General features: G+C 39.8%; 1 long non-coding RNA gene across 1 annotated transcript; it reads right to left on the bottom strand.

Annotated features, from left to right (window-relative positions):
- Positions 1-676: 676 nt before the first annotated feature.
- On the bottom strand, positions 677-22,539 carry LOC119527487. The gene is made up of 4 exons (XR_005215408.1): positions 22,438-22,539; positions 18,608-18,778; positions 1,919-2,049; positions 677-1,220 (listed from the first exon to the last, which is right to left on the bottom strand). It is a non-coding gene; the product is annotated as an uncharacterized LOC119527487 (long non-coding RNA).
- Positions 22,540-22,790: the final 251 nt, after the last annotated feature.

Below are 22,790 nucleotides of genomic sequence, written 5' to 3'. Positions count from 1 at the left end.
CATTTAAAAAATGACTTTTATTGATATTTTTCTACATTGTAAAAAGTATATAAACTTTATTGCACATGCTTTTCTTTATTACACAAGTACGTGTTCATTTTAGGAAGCACAGATAGGCCTCAAGATAAAAATTAAATCACCCAATAACCATCTTCTATTAAAGGAACACCACTGGCAATATTCTGAGTACATGGTTCTAGACATTATGTAATACATATGTATGATTTTGTTTTAACAAATACAGGATCACATTTTGCATTGTGTTTCACAGCCTGCTCCCTGAGTGCTGCAGTATTAGAGGTCATTAGGGGCTGCATGTTTCCTAAGTCATTCCTCAGTGGTGTTGTTCAGCCACGCTGAGCTTGGGCTCTGTGAGCCTGTGATGGCAGACAGTTACCTGCATTTCTCTTCTGGGGCCCTCTCCTGTCTGACTTTTCCAGCTGGCTAACCAGGTGACCAATAATAGCATATTAATTTATTTTCCATGTGGTAGTTAAAAAAAATAAACCCAAGCATATGGAAAAATTATTTAAAACTTATACTATCTAAAGCAAATGTATGCATCACAGTGAGTTGTTCAATTGTTTAAGATCCACTACAGTACTGGATTTAAACTTTATGGATATGATACCCTACTCCTACATTAATAAATACATAGTTTTAAATTTACATCCATGTGGAAATTTTTTTTCCAGAAATCACGAAAGATATTTAACACTCTTGAGAGGAAATTTCAAATGTAACCAGTCTGCAGTTATCTTGGAAATGAAACACAGTCATCATTTTTCTGGGTATGTATGGTTTGTCCCCATGTTATAAGCACAAGGAAAAGAACAGCATCTACTTAAGGGAAAGCCTTGATGGTAGGAACGAAAGACAGCATGACCAGATTTAAAGTTAAAGCAAAACTAGAAACTCCAGGATGGTACTTAAGTGAGCGTGATGGGAACGTATTGTTTCCTTATAATGATTTTAAATGGAAATTACAATTCAATCACAAATAAAAGTAAATTGTGGACAGTGAGCCAAACAAATCTGTTTCACTTGGATTCATGGTGATTATCAAATTAGCAGCTACTCATTCACCACTAAGCATTTTCAGTCTTCTCAGTCTCCCTAACAGCCCTGAACCACAGCTTCATGGTGATTGCAATGGTGGCAGCTCATCAGGGCTGTATTTTAGCTGTGCTCTTATCCTCCCTGTTCTTCCCTGTTGTTGCCTGGCAAGGCAAAAGAGAAAAAGAGCATTAGAGGAGTGACAACTGGAGTCTGCACCTGTTTTAAAGGTTTTGAACACCAGTTGATGGCCTAACGCCTGGCTCCAGGCTACCTTCCTGACCTGCATTCTCATCTCATCAACTCCCCTCCAGTCACACTGGTCCCCATATTGCTCCTCCACACACCAAGAGCAGTCCCACCTCAGGGCCTTTGCACCTGCTGTCCCCGCAGCTAGAACACTCTTCCCACCTACATCCGCAAAGCTTACTGCTCCACTTCATTCAGGTCTGGTTCAAGCATCACCTCCTCCAAGAGGCTAGCCTTCCCCATCCGACCCTTTCTAAAATAGCACCTCCTATCACTCTTTACCCATCACCCTGCTTTGTTTTTTCTGCCCCAAACATTTATCACTAGCTGACATGATATTGTATACCTACTATGAGCTTGTTTATTGAATGAACCCATATAACCTACGAGATTCTGGCCTGAGGGGTCCAGGGTGGGTCTGGGAGCCCGTATGTTGAAAACTCCGCGGGAAATTCTGGTGCACACTGTGGTTAAGAACCACTGGTTTAAGGGATCTTACAGCTTTTGAAGTCAGAAGGTATGGATTAAAGCTCCAGCTCAGCTAGTCCCTGTGACCTCAAGCACAGGGCATCACAGCTCTAGGCTCAGTCAGGAACATGGTAGCAACACCCACCTCCCAGGGCTGAACTGAAGATAAAAGGAAGCAACTGAAGATAAAAGGAAATCCTCCTGAACTGGAAAGTGCTATATAAATATTATGCCATCAGTGCTCTATTTCTTCTCCAAAGGTAGGCTCCTTACTTTCTGGAGAGAAAAAAAAAAAAAATACCACTTAAAAATTTTGTAAAATCAATTTTTATTAGAACCACAATCTTTCTGAATCAGATCGTTGCTTTCTTGTAAAGTCTAAATTGCAGGCCCGTTTTTATCACTAAAAGCAGTGCAAAAGGGAAACAAATGGAATTTGATCAATACTTGTAGCCAATCTAAATAAATCCATATTCTGAAATTCGAAATTGCTAGCAGAGATTTGGGGGACATTGGCCCCAGAGTGACTGTGGCGCTCCCATCCACGCTGTCAGTGAAGAGGCGGCCATGCCCGGGGGCGTGAATGTTTCCTGAATGCCACCCTGCGTGTCCACTCCGTAAGGCGGAAGCGGCTCCTGCACCTGCTGCAGAGGGACGGGAGAGCGCGGGGGTGACTGACAGGCGGAGGCCGGTAAAAGTGCCGCCTGGAAAGACCAGGAGACACCTCTTCAGGAAGCAGCGAGCGGAAATGGGGCTCTTTGGAAACGTTAACTCTAATCACAGGAGAGTCAAATGTGATCTCCGAAGGGGCTGGGTCCCGTGTCATAAAAGCAAACGGGCGAACTGATGAGGCTTCTACTGGGACCAGCCTTCCTAGACGCTGGAAGACGCCTCATAGCAAAAGTGGCTCTGTGAGAAGAATTAGTCTTCCGGAGGACTGACGTATGGTCCCCTTTTATGACAGCGATCACCAGGAACGGCCTGAAGAACACATAGGTGGGAACATTTTGTTATTCATGATTACGTAACCAAGGTAATAAATTTTTTAGAGAAGTGCTTCTATTTATAAACGCCGCTAGCCACACACTTTAATTGGATCAAGAGTGACACCCAGTGGACAACCTTTGCTAAACTCTATTTTCTGTAGCCTCCTCCCCTCCAAAAAAGCCAAAATCTCAAATTAATTTGGTTTATAAAATCATTCCACAACACAACCAAGGTGTCATAAATCCAAGGTCTTTGCAAATTGCACCCAAAATCCTGTAACTTCAATCTCTTAAGACTAACAGCAAAAGGAGGCTGACAAACTGGAACTAGTTAAAAAGCCAGAAAACATGTGATGAAAATGTGAAAATTTTCCAAAGGGAAAGAAAACATATTAGAATTTGACTAGGGATCCGTGGGTTGGATTTTCAGATTGGAAGCAGATGAAAAGCACTGGCTAGTGCCACCTGGAAACTCGGCTGAGTAGCCCTGCCTGGGGGCATTTTGCCCCTTTGCCTTGTGCCATCCAGGAATCCAATTTTGCCCTGCATCCCCAAAGTTTCACAATGCACGTGTCCCAGCTTACACCAAGCAGAGCCCTCTGCATGCCTTGCTGGGCTTCTCCATATTTTCTGACCCCCAAAATCAGGGCATATGATGTAACACCATTCGGACCATAAAACAGAGCCATTAAAATAAGGACTGCCCCAGGAAATTCAGGATATTCACTGGCCAAAACTACAGGCACATATCTGCCCTTTTAGATTTTCATAAAGAATTCATTCTGCATCTTAAATTTCCTCTCAAATAACTTTTTTCTTTTTTTTCCAGGATCAACCATGTGCTGTTATTCAGTTGGAGGATTTTACTAGCCTCACAGGAAAGTCACTGTTGCTCTCTAGTGCTACCAGCTTTCTATTAATCTTTCATCCCTGCCTGGCATGATTGCAGCTTTCTGTTTTCTCACCCCCTCCTTACCAGCACTCCTTTCAATCACCTTCTCACAGGCCACTTGTGGTCCCAACCCAGGGTTTGCAACCCAAAGTGTTCCAGCCCAGGACCTCCCCCAGCTGCCTCACAATGATTCCTCTGAAACACACTGAGTAAACATCAATTTGCCATGAAACAGCTCCTACTCAAGCGCCTCCTTTCCACTGCAAACATGTACTTTATTTCTACCATGCCTGTTCTCTACCACACTGTTGGTTTGTTCTGGCAGCCTGTTGAGCTAATGGCATAAGTCACTCCTATTTGTTTAATTGGTTAAATCAGATTAAAATGTGTTTTGGGCATGGGATATAGTGTGTTCACTTGTGTGTATTTTCATTTACACGCACTCGATGCATGTTTTAAACCAGAGGCAAGGTTTAAAAATTAAAAGTTTTCAAAGCCATGCTGATGACAGTCAACAACAGTTAACAGCCAGCAAATACCTAAACTAAGTTAAATTACCAAGAACGACTGGTCTTCAAGGCCCAAGGGGTTATTGCTCCCTTCTCTAAGATTCGCAAACCTGACTGCACCAGAAGCACCAGGGAAGCTCAGGAACAAGTTCCTGAGCCCCATACTGACCTACTGAACTAAAGTCTCTGGACAGGGACCTGGAATCTGTATTTATCCACAGGCTCTTGGCCAGCCTCACATATTTTCAGTCTGGTCTTTGGAAGCACTGCAGTGAATTGCAGTTCAGACCTCACCTCTTTCAGAAAGAGCTAATAAAGCAACTTCTGCCACTGTTTCCCATTCTAAAGTCATGCAGCTTGTCTTGAATTTTGCCATATCCAGGTATCACCTGTACTTCAATTTACCTACTATTTTTATATCAGTTAGCTTACATTTTTGCATAAATGAATTTTGCTTAAAAACCTATACCCAAAAGAGTTTAAAACAGATATTCACACACCAATGTTCATAACAGCATCATTCACAATGGCCAAAAGGCAGAAATAACCCATGTCCATCAACAGATGAATGGATAAATAAAAGATAATATATATATATATACACACAATGGAAAATTATTCAGCCATTACAAAATAAATGAAGCTCTGATACATGTTACAAGATGAATGAAACTTGAACACATTATGCTAAGCCAAACACAAAAGGACAAATATAGTATCATTCTACTTATATGAAATATCTAGACTAGGCAAATTCATAGAGACAGAAAGTAAATTACAGATTATCATGGGCTAGGGGGAGGGAAAATGGGGAGTTACTGTTTAATGTTGTATCTGTTTGGGGTGATGAAAAAGTTTTAGTGATGGATGGTGGTGATAGCACAACATTGTAAATTTGACTAATACTAGTAAAATGTACGATTAAAAATGGTTAAAATGGCAAATTTTCTAAATGTATAAACACACATATCACCACAATAAAAAATTTTTAGTTATTGACATGAAAGCATGGCTCTGGTGTATGTTATATTTTTCTAATATATGAGACAATAAATACATACCATTAAAAATTGTTTTTAAATGCTCTTCCATATAGCAATAAATATTGTTTTTGTACCAATGTGGCAAAGCTACAATACTGGAAAAAACACTAACCACAGAATATAATCTCTGATCCCAACTTTCCTTCCAAAGTTGGTCCACTGGAAAATTTTGTAGTAGAATTTTGTATTGAGGGCTCATGGTTTCCCATCTTCATCCAGCCCTCCTTCCTTTGGTCAATAATCGATTAAATCCATGGGAGTAGGACCCAGGAATCCAGGAAGTCTAATATGAAGCCAGAGGTGAAGACTATCATGTCATTTCCCTTTCAGAAGACATTTTCCCCAACTAGGAACTGCCATTACCCCTTACCACCTCCACGGGGTGACCTGTTATTCATTGAGAGATAAAGGATGAAAAAGCCATCCCAGTTCATTAAAAACACTTTAATTGTATAGATCACAGTCAAAAAAGTGATTATCTTGACTTTTTCCAGGGGAAGCCAACCTCCAGAGCAGTCCTAAATTCACACTATATTGCTGTATCTGTATATCTATTCTTCCTTTCTTCTTAATCTCCATTTCTCTCTTTTATTAGCTAAAAATAAACAAAGCAGTGAATAGCCTTGTTTTTAGAAAATAAACATGAAAATACCATGTAAAAGGAGAATGATAACACCAACACTCAAATATTAAGAAAATAGATGGGTAGACAGATAGATGATGGATAGATAGACAAATAACTAGATAGATAGATGGATAATAGACAGAGTTATACAATAAATCTGGCAAGATGTTAAAACTTAGCAAATCTGAATGGGGGTTTATTGGAAGTTCTCCATATTATTTTTATATTATTTTGCAACTTTCCTGTAAGTTTAAAACTAACTCAAAATATAGTTTTAAAAAATAAATTAATTAAAATGAAATAAGTGAAGTGCAAAACCTCAACAAACCTATAACAAGTACAGATAGACTGCATCAATAATCAAATACCTTTCATGAAAAAAAAAGTCCAGAGCCAGATGTGTTCAGTGGTAAATTCTAACAAATATTTAAAGAATTAACACCAATTTTTCTCAAATTCTTCCAAAGAATTTGAAAGGAGAGAACACTTCCTAATCCATTCTATGAGGCTAGCATCACTCCAATAACAAAGCCTGATAAAATATCACAAGAAAAGAAAATTACAGACCAATTTCCTTTATGAATATAGATGCAAAAATCCTTAACAAAATGCTGGCAAATTGAACCCAAGAGCATATTTAAAAGGTTATTCACAAATCATATGAAAATACACTACACAGTGAACCCTAAGTTAAACCGTGAACTTTAATTAGTACAATTATGAAAATGTGCTATCATCAATTATAACAAATGTTCCACACCAATGCAAGGTGTGATGGGGTAGTATATGTGAACTCACAACTTCTCTAATAAGGGAAAAAATACAAAAAAAAAAAAAAAAAAAAAAAAAAAAGGTTATCCACTATTACCACTGGAATTTATCCCAGCAATGCAAGGGTAGCTCAACATATCGATGAAATACACCAAATAAATGGAGCCAAGGGAAAAACACACACACGTGATTGCCTCTATAGATGCAGAAAAGGCATCTGACTAAATCCATTGCCATTTCTTGATTAAAAATCCCCAGAAATCTAGGAATAGAAGGAAATTTTTCTCAACCTGATAAAGGCCATTTATGAAAAACCCACAGCTAACAACATACTCCATGATGGAAGACTTTCAAACATCCACTTAACATCAGAAACAAGACAGGAATGTTCACTTTCAATGATATTATTCAATATTGTACAAGAAGTTGTAGCCAGAGCAATTAGCCAAGAAGAAGATAGGAAAGTATCCAAATTGGAAAGAAAGAAGTAAAACTATCTCTATTTGTAGAAAACATGATCGTATATATAGAAAATCCAAAGGAATCCTCAAGAAAGCTCCAAAGCTAATAAACAATTTCAGCAAAGTGGTAGGATACAAGTTCAGTACACAAAGATCAATTGTGTTTCTAAACACTAGCATTGGACAATCCAAACATGAAATTAAGAAGACAATTCCATTTACAATAGTATGTAAAAGAACAAAATATCCAGGAATAAATTTAACCAAGGATATAAGAGACTTGTACACTGAGAACTGCAAAACACTACTGAAAGAAATTAAAGAAGACAAATAAATATCAAGACATCCCATGTTCATGGATTGGAAGACTAAATATTGTTAAGATGTCAATTCTTCCAGGGTGGTTTACAGATTCAATGAAATTCCCATCAAAATTCCAACTGCCTTATTTGCAGAAATAGCAAAGCTGATCTCCAAATTAGAAGGGAAAGGGGCACCAAATAGTCAAAACTATCTTGGAAAAAATGTTGGCGGGCCCACACTTCCAATTTCAAAACTTATTACAAAGCTACAATAATCAGCATGTTGTAGTACTGGCAAAAGGACAGACATACAGACCAATGGAGTAGTTTTGAAGGTTCAGAAATAAACCCTCACATCTATAGCAAATGGATTTTTGACAAGGAGCCCAAGAAGTTCAATGGGGAAAGAAGAGTCTTCTCAACAAATGATGATGGGAAAACTGGATATCCATATGCAAAAGACTGAAGGTGGACCCCTACCTCATACCATATAAAAAAATTAACCCAAAATGGATCAAAAAACCTAAATATAAGAATCAAAACTATAAAACTCCTAATAGAAAACATAGAGAACCATCATCAGGACCTTGCGTCAGGCAATGGTTTCTTCTACTTAACACCAAAAGTATGAACAAAATTAAAAATAGATAATTGGGACCTCATCAAAATTTTAAACTTTTGTTCATCAAAGGACTTCATCATAAAAATAAAAAGACAACTACACAAAGGAAGAGAGTATTTGGAAACTACATATCTGATGAGGGTTTAATATCCAAAACATATAAAGAAACCCTACAATTCAACAACAAAAAGATAAACAACCATTTTAAAAATGGGAAAAAAATTTAAATAGCTATTTCTCCAAAGAAGATATACAAATGGCCTAAAAGCACATGAAAAGTTGTGCAACATCATTAGCCATTAGGGAATTGCAAATCAAAGTCACAATAAAATACCATTTCACACCCACTAGAAAGGCTACAATTAAAAAAAAACAGAAAATAAAAAATGTTGGAGAAGATGTGGAGAAATAGAAACACTCATTCATTGTTGGTAAGAATGTATCAAACGGTGCAGCTGCTGTGAAAAATAGTTTAGTGGTTCCTCAGAAAGTTAAGTATAGAATTACCATATGACCCAGCAATCCCACTTCTAGGTAAATAACCAAAAGAATTGAAAGCAGGGACTCGAATAAGTATGTGGAAACCAATGTTCACAGTGGCATTATTCACAGTTGACAAAAGACGGATAAAACCCAAGGGTCCATCAGTAGAGGAATGGAGAAACAAAATGGGATATATATATACACACATACACATATACAGTGGAATATTACTCAGCCATAAAAAGGAGTGATGTCCAAGACTCTTTGTAGATTGTGTGCCAGTATTATTTAGATGTGTACTGAACTCACTGCTTTAAAAAAATAAATGGCACTTTTTCCTCCCTCATCCCAAGAAGACTTTGTGTTCTAAGTCTGAGCTTCCTAGCCTCAGCAGCTACTTAATACTTTTTAGTTACAGAGACAGACACAGAATTTAGGAGGCAAACATCACACCCACCCAGAAGGAGGCTGGTGCTGGGAATGGAGGCTGAAACAGGATGATAGTTTCCATGAGGAAGAGGCCAGTGGCAGTGGGTTCCAGGAATGACGAAAACTCATGCTCCACTCCTAGACAGCCTTTGAGTAACAACCTGGCTTCTGGGGTTGAACCCAACATTTCTGGCCTTGTCCTCTAGTAAAATATCCTGTGCCCAGCTTGGTGCAGAGGAAATGAATCCATGCTCTGAGAAAGGACAACCAGCACCTCAGTGGTATCCACAAAGGCCTGAATACTTGTTGTTCACCAAGCAAAGCTATGGAATTCTTAACATTTTTATGAACCAAGAGAAGCCTCCTAAAACTTGACTGGAATGGAATTTCCAGCCAATTCTGGTGGGTGGGAAGGGATCAAATTTACCTAATTTAGAGTGGTTAAAGGCCATTGACCAAAAAACACCAGAAAAAAACACCTGTGGGTCATCTCTGTAAGAAGGGCTTGAGAGGGGCTTCTTATAGGATATGGGCTTTTTCTAGGTTCTTTTAAGGAGAAACTAGGTAAGTCAGGATCAAATCTGGACTGGATTCTATCAAGAACAAGGACAATTTGGTGATGAGTATCTTAATTTTAATCTAGCAGGAAAAGAACTAAAGCAATGTGATGGTTAAGTTCATGTGTTAACTTGGCCAGGTTATGGTGTCCAGTTGTTTGGTCAAGGAAGCACTGAGCTGATTGTTACTGTGGGAGTATTTTGTGGATTTAAATCATTAGTCAGTTGATTGCTTCTATGCCTGATTACATCTACAATCCACAATGGAGCTTGCCTTCGGAAATGAGAGGTTTCATCCAATCAGTTGAAGGCCTTAAAGGGAGAACTGATGGTTTCAGCAATCAGAAGAAAGAATTTCTATCTCTACTTGAGCTAGCTAGCTTCTCTGGGGAATTCATCAAAACCTTCATTCGAGTCCCCAACTTGAGGCCTGCCCTACAGAATCCTGACTTGCCAATCCCTATGGTCACATGGACCAACGTCTATAATAAATCTCATAATACGTACATTTTATGTCAGTTCTCTTGCTCCAAAGACCCCTAGCACAAGTGGGGTAAACATTGTCAGTAATTTTTTATAAAGAGAAGTAGCAGTCACTGTCAGAAGAGGAGGATATATGGTCATTTTTGTAGCTGTAAATGGCTTGTTTTTATCATGTTCCCAAGTTGGTCACAAAGTGGCCTCATCTGGGCATCATTTATATATTCTGTGACATTGTTAATGTTCACTTGGGAACATCACATTCTGGCTGCCAGCAGTGCCAATTTTACTTTCCCAAACAACATAATGTATCATCTCTTAGACTAAATTAATACTCATTACATATGTGTACATATATATTTTTTACAAATATAGGATTACAATATACATACTACATGATAATCTATATCATCAACAGATTTCCATGATGGTATTCATCTACATCATTTTAAATGAACGAATGGGGTTCTACTATGTGGATGAACCATTACATATTTAACTAGTCCCTTATCATTGGACATTTAGAACATTTTCCATTGTGTATGTGTGTGTGTGTGTGTGTGTGCATGTGCATGATAATGCTTTTAATGCTGTAACAAACATCTCTGTATCTAAGATTTTCTATACATCCTAAGTCATTTCCTTAGGACAAATTTCTAGAGGTGAAATTGCTGTCAAAGTGGGTTCACAGATTTAAGGTTTTGGTACATATTGTCAAATTGCCCTTAAAAAGTTGTTATAATATACACTCTCACCAAGAAGTACAGGAGAGTGATTTGAGCCTTATTTTCTTCAGTGTTCTTTAAAATTTTGCAATTACCTGTATTTATTGGTTTTGTATTTGGCAGATTTATTTACTTCACTGTGAGTTCAGATGGTGCAAACATGACGTGAGAACAAGACTGCAAATTTAATGGCTTGACAAGGTAAGAGTTTATCACTAATTAAACAAATCAAAGCAATGTTCTACTGATAGTAAATCAGGACTGTCATTTTCATAAACAAAGCATATTAAAGGTAAGTTATTTACTGAAAGAAAAAGGTCCTTGATTTTTATTTCAAGCATTTAATACTCTATTTTGCACTCCATGAAATCTTAATAAGCATGTATTAGTTATCTTTTAAATGTCATTTCTGACCATTTGATTAGATTAGAAATATTTTGGTTGCAAGTGGTAGAAAACTCCACTCTAATTGGCTTAAGAAAATAAAAGTCAATTTATTGACTCATGTAACTGAAAATCCTATGAGATGGGGTGGCCATAGGTGAGGCTTCATTCTGAAATTAAAGTCTATCTCCAGAGCCTGCTTCTATTCAGCTGCCTTTGCACTGGCTTGATTCCTGAGCAATTCTTGGTGGCCTCTGGCAGCTCCAGACTTTGTCAAAATTTCCACAAGATGGCTGCAGGAAAAAATCCAGAAAGAAGTTGTTCTGGTCTGCTAATGCTGTCGTTATGCAAAATACCAGAAATGGGCAGGCTTTTATAAAGGGGGTTTATTTGATTACAAATTTACAGTCCTGAGGCTATAAAAGTGTCCAAACTAAGGCATCAACAAGAGGATACGTTCACTGAAGAACAGCCGATGGTGTCTGGAACACCTCTGTCAGCTGGGAAGGCATGTGACTGGTGTGTGCTGGTCTCGGGTTGTGTTTCAGCTCCTCTCTAAGCTCCTGTGCATCCTTAGCTTAGCATCTCCAAACATCCTTCTGTCCACAACTTCAAGCATCTCTGAGCACCTCTGTCAGCTCCCAGGTATCACTCCAAAAATCTCTCAGCTGCTCTTGGGGCATTTTTTCCTCTCTTAGCTTCTCCAGAGCAAACTCTGGGCTAGCATCACAAAGCATCAGCAAGCATCTGGGCCTGTGTCTACTCTTTTTAAAAGATTCTAAAAGACCCACACTGAATGGGCAGGACCACATCTCCATGGAAATGATATAATCAAAATATCACCGACAGTTGGGTGAGTCACATCGCCATGGAAACAACCTAATCCAAATATCCCACAAGATTGGATTAAAATATGGCTTTGGGGGGAACATAACATATCCAAACCAGCACATTCCACACCCTGGACCCTAAAAAGACATGTTCTTTCCATATATAAAATACATTCATTCCATCACAATGTCACAAAAACATAAATCATTTCAGTAACAATAGGTAAGTACAAGAACTTATCAAAATCAGTTGCAGACATGGCCTGTCCTAAGGCAAAATTCCCCTCTAGCTGTGGTCCTGTGAAACTTAGAACAAGTTATCTGCTGCCAATGTACAAAGGAGGGACAATCATGGGATAAACATTCCCATTGCCATAGGAGAAACTGAAAGGAAAACAGGGTTCACAGGACCAAAACAATTCCTAAAACCTGCAGGGCATACTTCATTAGATTTCAAAGTCTGAGAGTCATTTATAGAATGGTGCTATATCCTTGGACCTTGAAAGTGTAGTAGTCTAACCCTTTCCAAGGTTCTCATGGCAGCCCTTTTTTCTCCAAACACTGGAGTGCTTAAACATATCAACACAGTGGGGAGACCACTTCTTCTCGACCCCACCCTCCTCAAGCATTAGGATGCCACCCAGACTCTGCCTTTCCAGGGCAAAGGCTCTCCCCTCTCCGAACAGTGGGGTGGTGGCCTGTCTCTCCCCAATCCCTGGAGAATGTTCTCCACCCTCCCTGAGGCCTGGGGTAGCAGCACTCTTCCTGAGCATCAAAGCGGAAGGCTTGCCCTCTGCCTCTGGGGCAAACTCACCCTTTCTATGTGCATGGGTTGCTCTGCTCTCCTTGCCCAAAATTTCTTGACTCTAGACCTCAACTTCCATGGTTGTGTCCTTGAAGAACCTTCAATTTGTTCCTTCTCCATTCCCTCCAGTCCAGACCAGCAGTGGTTCCATCTATACAGATCTTGCCAAAAATTTGTTGGCTTGGCATGTAGCATACGGGGGTCAAAACTGTCAGACAATGGACTTTCCACAGATCCTTTCTGGATAATGCTATCTCCAATCCAGGCTTGTACTGAAAAGGCTGTCATGTTCCATGTTTGTTTAAATCCTCACATGGGGCACCATCCTCTGGGTTCTCACTTTCTGGAAGCACAGAGTTTTCCAGACCATCAATTTCTGGTTTCTTTGTACCCAAGAGTTCAGTTCTCAGCCTATCCCTTTCCTCTCTCATTTTACTACAAGCTGCAAGGAGAAGTCAGGATGAATTTTTGACAGTTTCAAAATCTCTTCAGCTGAGTATCCCAGCTCATCGCTTACAAATTCTGCCTTCCATCTGACACCAGGACTCAATTTTGCAAAATTCTCCACCATTTTAAAACAAGGATTGCCTTTCTTCCTGTTGGCAATGACACATTCATCACTTCTGTTTAAGGCCTCATCAGAAGTATCGTTAGAGTCCATAGTTCTACCAACATTTTTTTCAAAGCAGTCTAGGCCATTTCTATCAAGCTCCTCACAATTCTTCCAAAATCTTCCCCTTCTCCATTTAAAAAGCCATTCCAATATGATTGGTATTTGCAAATTCAGCAACACCCCACTTCTCTGGTACCAAAATCTGTTCCAGCTTGCTAATGCTGCCATTGTGCAAAATACCAGAAATAGACAGGCTTTTATAAAAGGGGGTTATTTGTTACAAATTTACAGTCCTGGGGCCATAAAAGTGACCAAAATAAGGCATCAACAAGAAGATACCTTCACTGAAGAACAGCTGATGTTGTCTGGAACACCTCTGTCAACTGGGAAGGCATGTGGCTGGCATCTGCTGGTCCCAGGTTGTATTTCAGCTCCTCTCTCAGCTCCTGTGCATCCTTAGCTTAACATCCTTCTGTCTGCAACTCCAAGCATCTCTGAGCATCTCTGTCAGTTCCCAAGTAACTCTTCAAAAGTCTCTCTCAGGTGCTCTTGGGGCATTTTTTCCTCTCTCAGCTTCTCCAGAGCAAACTCTGGGCTAGCATCTCAAAGCATCAGCAAGCATTTGGCCCTGTGTCTTTTTGAAGGATTCCAGTAAACTGAAGAACCACACTGAATGGACTGGGCCACACCTCCATGGAAATAATCTAATCAAAAATAGCACCGACAGTTGGGTGAGTCATATCTCCATGGAAACAACCTAATCCAAACATTCCATAAGATTGGATTAAAACATGGCTTTTGGGGGGACATAATATATCCAAACTGGCCCAGAAGTCATAATGGATACTACATAGATACACAGCAAATTTCCTATTTTGTCTCCCAGAGAATTCTAGAGCTAGTAGGAAACTTAGAAGTCATCTAGTCTAATGGTTTTCAAAAGCTGCTGTCATTTTGTTCTGTTTTGCTGGGAAACCCTTTGTTCAAACAAGATCTTGCAATGAAGTTCAATTCATAAATAGTGTAAAAGGGAGCCACTCAAGTTGAAACAGGGATGGGACACCCTAGCCTCAACAACTTTGCTTCCCTTCCCACTTCTTCATCCTAAGGCATCTCTGGAACCTCTAAGGCTCCAGGAAGCACAATACTGACCACTTTAGAGATATGATGTATGGGTTGAGCTTTGCCTCTCAAAAAGATATGTTCAAATCCTAATCCCTGGTCCTGTGAGTGTGACCCTATTTGGAAATTGGATCTTGGAAGGTGCACTTAGTAAGTGAGGACAGACTGGACTAGGGTGGACCCTAATCCTATATGACTGCTGTCCTCATAAGAAGGAGAGAATTGCACACAGGGGAGAAGGCCATGGGATGATGGAAGAGGCAGAGTGATGAGGCCACAAGCCAAGGAAAGCCAAAGATTGCCAGCGAACACTAGAAGAGGCAAGGAAAGAGCCGACCCTACAGGTTACAGATGGAGCATGGCCCTACTGACAGCTTGATTTAGGACTTTTAGCTTCTAGAACTGTGAGACAATACATTTCTGTTAATTTAAGCCATCCAATTCATGTCACTTTTTATGGCAGCCCTAAAATACTAAGACAAAGGGAAAATGAGGCCCAGAGAGTATACATGGCTTACTCTAGGACACAGCCCATGAGTGACAGAGCCAATAGAACTTGAACTCATTCTCTCTCCTCAGCCTTGCTGCTTCTCTCATCTCTGTTTTCTTCTCACTGCCATTTTGAGTATTATGCTTTACTTATATCCCTGACTTAGCACCTCCTCCTATCAAGACATGAGAAAGAGAACTGAAGGTCACCAAGACTAGCTCAGGACCAAGCCGGCTCACAGCTACATCAAAACTGTGTTCCACCACTCCCACTTGAAGTTTTTACTTGAATCAGCAAGACAATGCCTAAATCAGTGTTTTTCAGGGTGTAAGCTAAGGATTTTGTGGATTCTTCTCCAAGGTCCTCCAAGGAGTTCTTGAGTTTAGAAGGTATTTTTGGACAAGGTGCAGTATGAGTAACAGAGGTAAAGTGAACTAAAACTGGAACCCTAGAAATAGTTGTCCTATGAGAAAAAAAGGTTATCAGTTCAGCTTTAAAGGATAGAAACATTTTGTTAAGTGCACAATTGAGAATTAAAACTGATATTGGAAAAAGAAAAGAAAAAGACAACCAAATTTATCCAGATGCCAAAGGCAGACTAAGCAGTTAAAAATAAGATAATAAACATCATCTGGTGAAAAGAAGTATATACCAAAATTTCACCAACATGCTTTGTATGAATTTATAGCCAAGAGATGGATACAAGGGAAATAACGTAGCTCACAAATGCATTCTCTTTCTCCCCTTTCTATCCCCCATCTTCCCTGCTGCCACCACACCCCCACTCTGTTTTAATTAAAGCTTTTCTTATGCAGAAGATCCAGGGCATGGAAGAGACCTTGAAACTGCATTAATAATTTTTCCAAAATAAAACAAAAGGTTAAGAATCATTGAGACACTGGGTAACATTCAAAGCAGCATATGTGCAAGATCATAAGCCAATGGGTAAATGTCACAAGAGAGTGGGAGTGGGAGGAGGCGAGCCTCTCCCTTGTGAAGAATGATTTTTCGGATGGTCTCATTAAATATCACTCTCCCTTTATACAGGAGAAAAATCATCTCGAGCAAAGCTGTGATTTCTAGCAAAACCCACTCATAACCATTTCTACTGTACATTGTTATTCTGCAATTAAAAGCAATTTTTAATTAATTGAAGCTAGTTGCATAGAGTTTCCCCAGATTTTCAAGTCATATTCTCCCCCCTTAAACATAGAAGAAAAATTTAGGAAAAAATGAAATATGTATTTTTGTACCCCTTTCAGATCTAAAATCATTTTTGGGGATTAACAACATAGAAATGTATTGAATCCATCATGATTTTCTCATAGAGTCTTTAGGTCTAGTAATAGAGAGCTGTGACTGTCAGGAGTAATAATTGGAGTAGGGGAACCATTCTCTTTTTTCTTTTCTTTTTTAACTGTTGGATCTGAATAACCAAAGAAGTTCATTCACTTCTCCTCTGACTTCCCACTTCACTCTTCACATCCTGATTACAAGCATCTGTTGCCTGGTGTTATAATTTTCTATTTACTCATTCATCTCCCATACTGCACTCCAAGCTCAGCAAAGGCAAGGACTGTATCACATTTATTTTGGATCCTGAAGGACATAAGAGAACACTCAGTCTCCTAGAACACACAATAAATAGCACAGAAATGGTGGCAGAAAAGTAACCAGATGGAATGTACATTACCCCTTCCAAGCTCTGAATGGCTGCCATTTTTACCTTTTTTTCTGGATTAGTAAAAAGTCAAATGCAAACCTCAAAGAAAGGCTGGATCAGAAGATTCGGTGACCATGACCAAGTAAGGATTAGAAGTGTAGAAGAAGGTTCTAGAAACATTGAGTGAAATTAATTTATCCCCAATGACTTTTTTCTTTCTCCAGTTAATCAAAAAGAGAACTAGACATTAAAAAAAAAAAAAAAAAAAAAAAACTAGCACTATCAGGAAATTGCAGCTGAAGACAAATGGGATACACCAGAAGAGGGCACTCTTACCACAGATATTTATAGTAAGTGGGTGTTTTGGGCTGAATTTGAAGTTTGTCCCTCAGCAGGGCCAAAAGAGAAAGTGGAACATTCTTTCCTGATTTGATCATCTCTCTCCCAGCCAAGCAAGAAGGAAAAGGAAAAATACCGAGGGTAGAAACTTTAGTAAAGATGACATGCCAAAGGTGATGACCAGATTCCCTGACTATTGCACCCTGGAGGCAGAGCTTTACATGGCTCTCAAAGAGCTGTTTGCCATCACTAGAATTTAAAACTCAAAATGTCAAAGAGAAACTCCATTCTAAGCCAACCCACATCTGGCCTGCAATAACCCCGCCCCTGTGTTTTCTTTCAACTCTTTTTTTTTAATTCAATTTTATTGAGATATATTCACATACCATGCAGTCATACAAAGTGTACATTCAATTGTTCACAGTACCATTATATAGTTGTGCATTCATCACCAAAATTAATTTTTGACATTTTCATTACCACACACACAAAAATAATAAGAATAAAAATTAGAGTGAAAAAGAACAACTAAAGTAAAAAAGAACACTGGGTGCCATTGTTTGCTTGTTTATTTGTTTTCCTTCCCCCATTTTTCTACTCATCCATCCATAAACTGGCCATATGGCTTTCCCAATCACATTGTCACCCCTCATAAGCTACATTTTTATACACTTGTCTTCAAGATTCATGGGTTCTGGGTTGTAGTTTGACAGTTTCAGGTATCCACCACCAGCTACCCCAATTCACTAGAACCTAAAAAGGATTGTCCATATTGTGCGTAAGAGTGCCCACCAGAGTGACCTCTCGGCTCCTTTTGGAATCTCTCTGCTACTGAAACTTATTTCATTTCCTTTCACATCCCCCTTTTGGTCAAGAAGATGCTCTCCGTCCCACGATGCCGGGTCTACATTCCTCCCCGGGAGTCATATTCCACGTTGCCAGGGAGATTCACTCCCCTGGGTGTCTGATCCCACGTAGGGGGGAGGGCAGTGATTTCACCTGCCAAGTTGGCTTAACTAGAGTCAACTCTTTTTATTTTCACTTACTAGAACAAGTCCTTTCATTCTAGAGTCAGACCAAACCAGAAGACTTGGGACATTTGCCAGAAGTCTGTAGCAAGATGACTGTGTTGTTCCTTTTAGGGGGAAAGCACTGGAGTTCTCCCTGATGCGCCGTGGCAACTGCCTGGGCTTCTGCACTGCCAAAGCAGATGAACCCTCTCCTGCCTGTGCAGGACAGTTATAGCAACAGTTATAGGCCAAGGGTCTGAATCTGCCCACTATTGCTTCCTATAGCCAGACTGAACTCTTATTCCTTGAACACAGTCATGCTCTTGCCTCAGGACCTTTGCACTTGGTGTTTTCTCTGTCTAGAACTATCTTCTCCCTGACACCCACATGGTTCACTCTCTTACTTACTCAGGATTCTATCCAAATATCATGCTGTCCCTGACCATGTCCATCTAAAATAGTACCCTCCATATCATTTTCTATCCCCGTAAACTACTTTATATTTCTTCATAGTACTCATCTCTCCCTGACATTATGTTTTATATATGATTGTTTGTTTATTGTATATCAGTTCCATAGGGGCAGAGACTTAGGTCTATTTTGTTCACAATTGTATTTGCAGCTTCTGGCACATAGGATGTTCCCAATAAATATTTGATGAATGAATGAATGAATGAATGAATGAAAACATACCTTTCATCAACTTGGCCTTCTCTTCCATCCTCTCAGGTACTCCTCACTCATTCCAGGATTAAACCAAATTCTATGGCATTGAATTCAGGGCTCCCATGATCTGACTTTCTCCTCCTGTGCTGGTTTGTGTATATTATGTCCCCCAGAGAAAGCCATATTCTTTAATGCAATCTGGTAGGGGCAGACGTATTAGTGTTGATTAGATTGGAATTCTTTGATTGAGTGTTTCCATGGAGATGTAACTCAATCAACTTTGAGTGAAACGTTTGATTGGATGATTTCCATGGAGATGTTACTCCGCCCATCCAGGGTGCGTGTTAATTGGATCACTGGAGTCATATAAGGGAATTCACAGACAAGGAACTCAAAGCAACTAAGAGTGACATTTTGGAGAGCAACTGAGAGTGACATGTGACATTCTGGAAGAACTGCAGCCAAGAAGAAAACTTGTAAGAACACACAGGAGCTGAGAGAGGAGCTGAAACGCAACCTAGGAGCAAGCAGATGCCAGCCACATGCCTCCCCAGCTAACAGAGGTTTTCCAGATGCCAATGGCCTTTCTCCAATGAAGGTACCCTATTGTTAATGCCTTATCTTGGACATTTTAAGGCCTTAAGACTGTAACTTTGTAATCAAATAAACCTCCTTTATAAAAGTCAATCCATTTCTGGTATTTTACATAATGGGAAGTATTAGCAAACTGGAACACCTCCTTTTCTGGTCTTATTTCCTAACACACACTCTTCACCCGCAGTGTACCCTGAACTCCAGTCAAACCTCCAGTCAAATACTTTCATGCTTCCATGCCTTCATTTATGCCATGTCTTCTGCCTTCCCTTCCATCACCATTTGCTGAAATCCTCCTAATCTCTCAAAACCCATCTGATGTGCTCTCTCTCTACCATGTGAAAACTTCTCTGTTCTCTCTCTCATCCCAGTTTAGATAACACTTCTGTTCCTCGGTAACAGTTTGTACTTCTCTAATATGATGTCCTGTGTTACAAAATTTTTCTATATTCAATTTTCTCTGCCAGTAGACAAAGTCTAGGAACTGGATATTCACTCATTTAACTCCCAAGAACACAGATCAGAGGTCTCAAATGCAAAGGCCCACAGAATGTAAGTGAAGTGCATGGGCAAGGTAGTGGGGGGAGGGGGACTGGGGCACGTGGTGGAGACTGTTCATCCACAAGCAGGAACTGCTCCTCAGCTCCAGCACATTGCCCTAGGTTTGACATATGAGCTGAATAGTCCCAAAGCTCCAGAATTTGAATGAAGCTGGAAATCTGGATGATTCTTAGGTGAAATCTCTCAGTTTTAAAATGCTGATAACTAATTTTAAAAATATTTTTCACTGTGTGAACAAATCAAACCATGTCCGCAGGCAGGACTCATCCTGGGGGACAAGAGTTTGCAGTCTCTGGATTCCAATGGAAGCTGGGGACACATGGCAAGGACTTGTTAAATGCCATTGTTTGGGAAACTTTGAAATGACGATGATATGGGTGAAAAAGTCTGACTTCTATCTGTTATACGAAGACTGTCTACACCTCCCCGCTTTCCGATGTTGTCCCTCCACTGTCACTGCCTGCCACTCCATTCCTCCCTCCCCTACCACAAGCCTGGGCAGACCCTCCCTGGGTGCTGGGTCTGATTCTGAGTTCTGCAATTAACGGGGAAGAGAGAGAAACTGAAGTCAGTTCTGAAGGAAACTGCAGAAGTGGTTAGAGTTCTGAAAAACAGAGATCAGTAAAGGTTAAAGGAAGCAAGGTTAATTCTGTTTAGAGGAGGAAAGGTTACAAGGGCTCGCCACCGATGGTTTTCAAGTATATAAAAAGCTCATGCGTAGGTCAGTAATGAGCTGTTCTCCCCACTGAGAACAGAACAAACAGAAACCAGACTCCAAATGTTGCATGGGGATTTGGATGTTTCTTTCCTTAAATAGGTATTTGTAAGAACTTTTGTATTTGAATGGACCTTTACAGTGGGGAAAAAATCTTTTTTGCATCCATTATTTCCCTTCTGGGTATAATATTCTGTGATTCTAAGAACTTCCAAAGTTGTTAATGAAAGAATGGGCCATAAAGTAAAGGAAAAACTTTTATCTACATAAAAAGATGTTGGTGTGATATTGTTCAATGAAGAATGTGATACTTCTGTATCTACCTATGAAATACTCTTCATATAGGAAGCAGCTAAAATGAAAATTATTTTGTTAACATGTCTGCAGTCATACAGGGCTATAAATGGCTACATTTTCTCTCTCACACTGTTTCCAGTTAGATACCAAGAAAGCCGAGGTTTCTCCAGTATATGAGAAGGAGTAAGGGATATATAATAGATAGGTAGATCTATATAATTAATAGATAGCCAGAAAGATTTAAAAAACAAACAAAAAACCAAACAAAAAAAAAAACAACCTGGTTCCTTGGGAAGTGCAGTCACAGTCTTCCCACGTCCGTGTTGAGCTGCCCTCAGCAGACACTGAGCATTTCCCAGGGGCCTCTGCGGTGACTCGCATTTTCCTAATATTCCAAGGGTAAGGGTGAGCTTTTATCTTTGGAAAATCTGCTCAGCCTGGAGCTACAGTAGACCTACTTCGAAGGAACCCCTAGGCAAAATGGTGAGGTTGAATAAGTCTTAAATGTTTCCATTGTGTTCCCTTTCCTCTCTAAGCTCCCCAAGTTCTCTGATTCCTAGACACCTCCTAGACACCTCCACCAGCATCAATCCCTCTTTATTAGAGGGAGAAGACTTGATCAGAGAAAGCTAACCAGACCCAGCAACCAGCCTAAGCGGTGCTGTTTCCTCACAGACTTCTCTTCTAGGAATATGACCCAAAGTGATATGGCTTTATTCCACTTTTTAAGAATGCCCATTTTCATATAACTGGTAGGAATGAATCTGGAGGGTTTGGACTGAGCAAGTTGGTTTCAAACATGTGTGCCCTAGCACCTCCTCTTCCTACAGGTAAAATCTGTTCCCACCTGGTTATTTTGTGGCCTTTGCTCTATCTTCATCTCCTCTCTCCTCTCCTTTTCACCACTTCCCAAGATTTATGTCTTTGCCCACATATTCCCTAATTACATTTTTCTTCTTGTTGGACTTTTGAAGGGCCTCAGTATCATATTTGAATATGATTAGTTATTAATAAGAACAAGAGTGATTGTCAAGCATCAAATCAAAGAGAAGTATCTTGTTTCACGTGATAAGGATTATCTCTAAAGGAGATAAGGGAGAGGGGAGGATATTCCATTTAATTATAGATCATAAATTGTTACTGGACATCTGGAATCAGAGATAAGTATATGTGAAGGCTAGTACTAATTAAGAAGGCTAGTATATGTGAGGAAGGCTTAACTGAGACTATGAATTTTGAAATAGCTAAAGGGCAGCTTATTGCTACTATTTCTTCTAGCACTGTTCTGTTCAGGGCTGTTATGCTCTGGACTGGCTTGAATAGCATAAAAATGGGGGGATGAGGGACATTGAATCCATGTTTTATGAATAGAGATTAAATTATTTATTTAGGATTCCATCTCATATACTGTGGAGCCAGGCAATCCTGGGTTCAAATCCCAGCTCTGAGATATGTTGTGAGAGCCTGGCCAAGAACTTCATTCATCTCTAAAACAAGGCTAATAACACCAACCTTCTAAGGTTTTTGTAAGCATTAAATTACAGAAGATATAAAATATACACAGCAATGTTTAGCAAATACTAAGCTTTCAATAAGAGGTAAATTTATCATTAAAATAATAATAATAGTAAGACTTTCACCCTTGCAACCTCCTCAAACACCTCTCTAGATTTCAATCGAACAAACTTACCTTGAAGGCAGACATCAGCAACCTGCAATATTGTAGCAAAGGCAGCCCAGGAATTGACTCAGAGATTGTGCTTCCACTGTCTTCCACCGAGGTACAAAAGTGTGTTCAGCGTATCCTTGGCAACCTCCCACCTCCCTCTCTGTATCACCCACCCACCACCTGGTCTCCCCATTCCTCTTCCTCCTTCCAGCAAACCCAACCGTGCACAGTCCTCTGAGCTGCCTCGAAGTTATTCCTCTCACCCTCTCCTTTTTAATCAAAACTCTTTTTTCCTTTGGGACTGTGATATTCTTTATGTGCTAGCACAAAAGTATTCTCTGTTTCCTCATCAGTCAACAGAGACAGTGAATGGA

Source organism: Choloepus didactylus, chromosome 1 (assembly GCF_015220235.1).
Source record: "Choloepus didactylus isolate mChoDid1 chromosome 1, mChoDid1.pri, whole genome shotgun sequence".
In the NCBI taxonomy this organism is placed as follows: Eukaryota; Metazoa; Chordata; class Mammalia; order Pilosa; family Megalonychidae; genus Choloepus; species Choloepus didactylus.
Note: the sequence above shows the minus strand (reverse complement) of the source record. Positions and strands in the feature narration are given on the sequence as shown.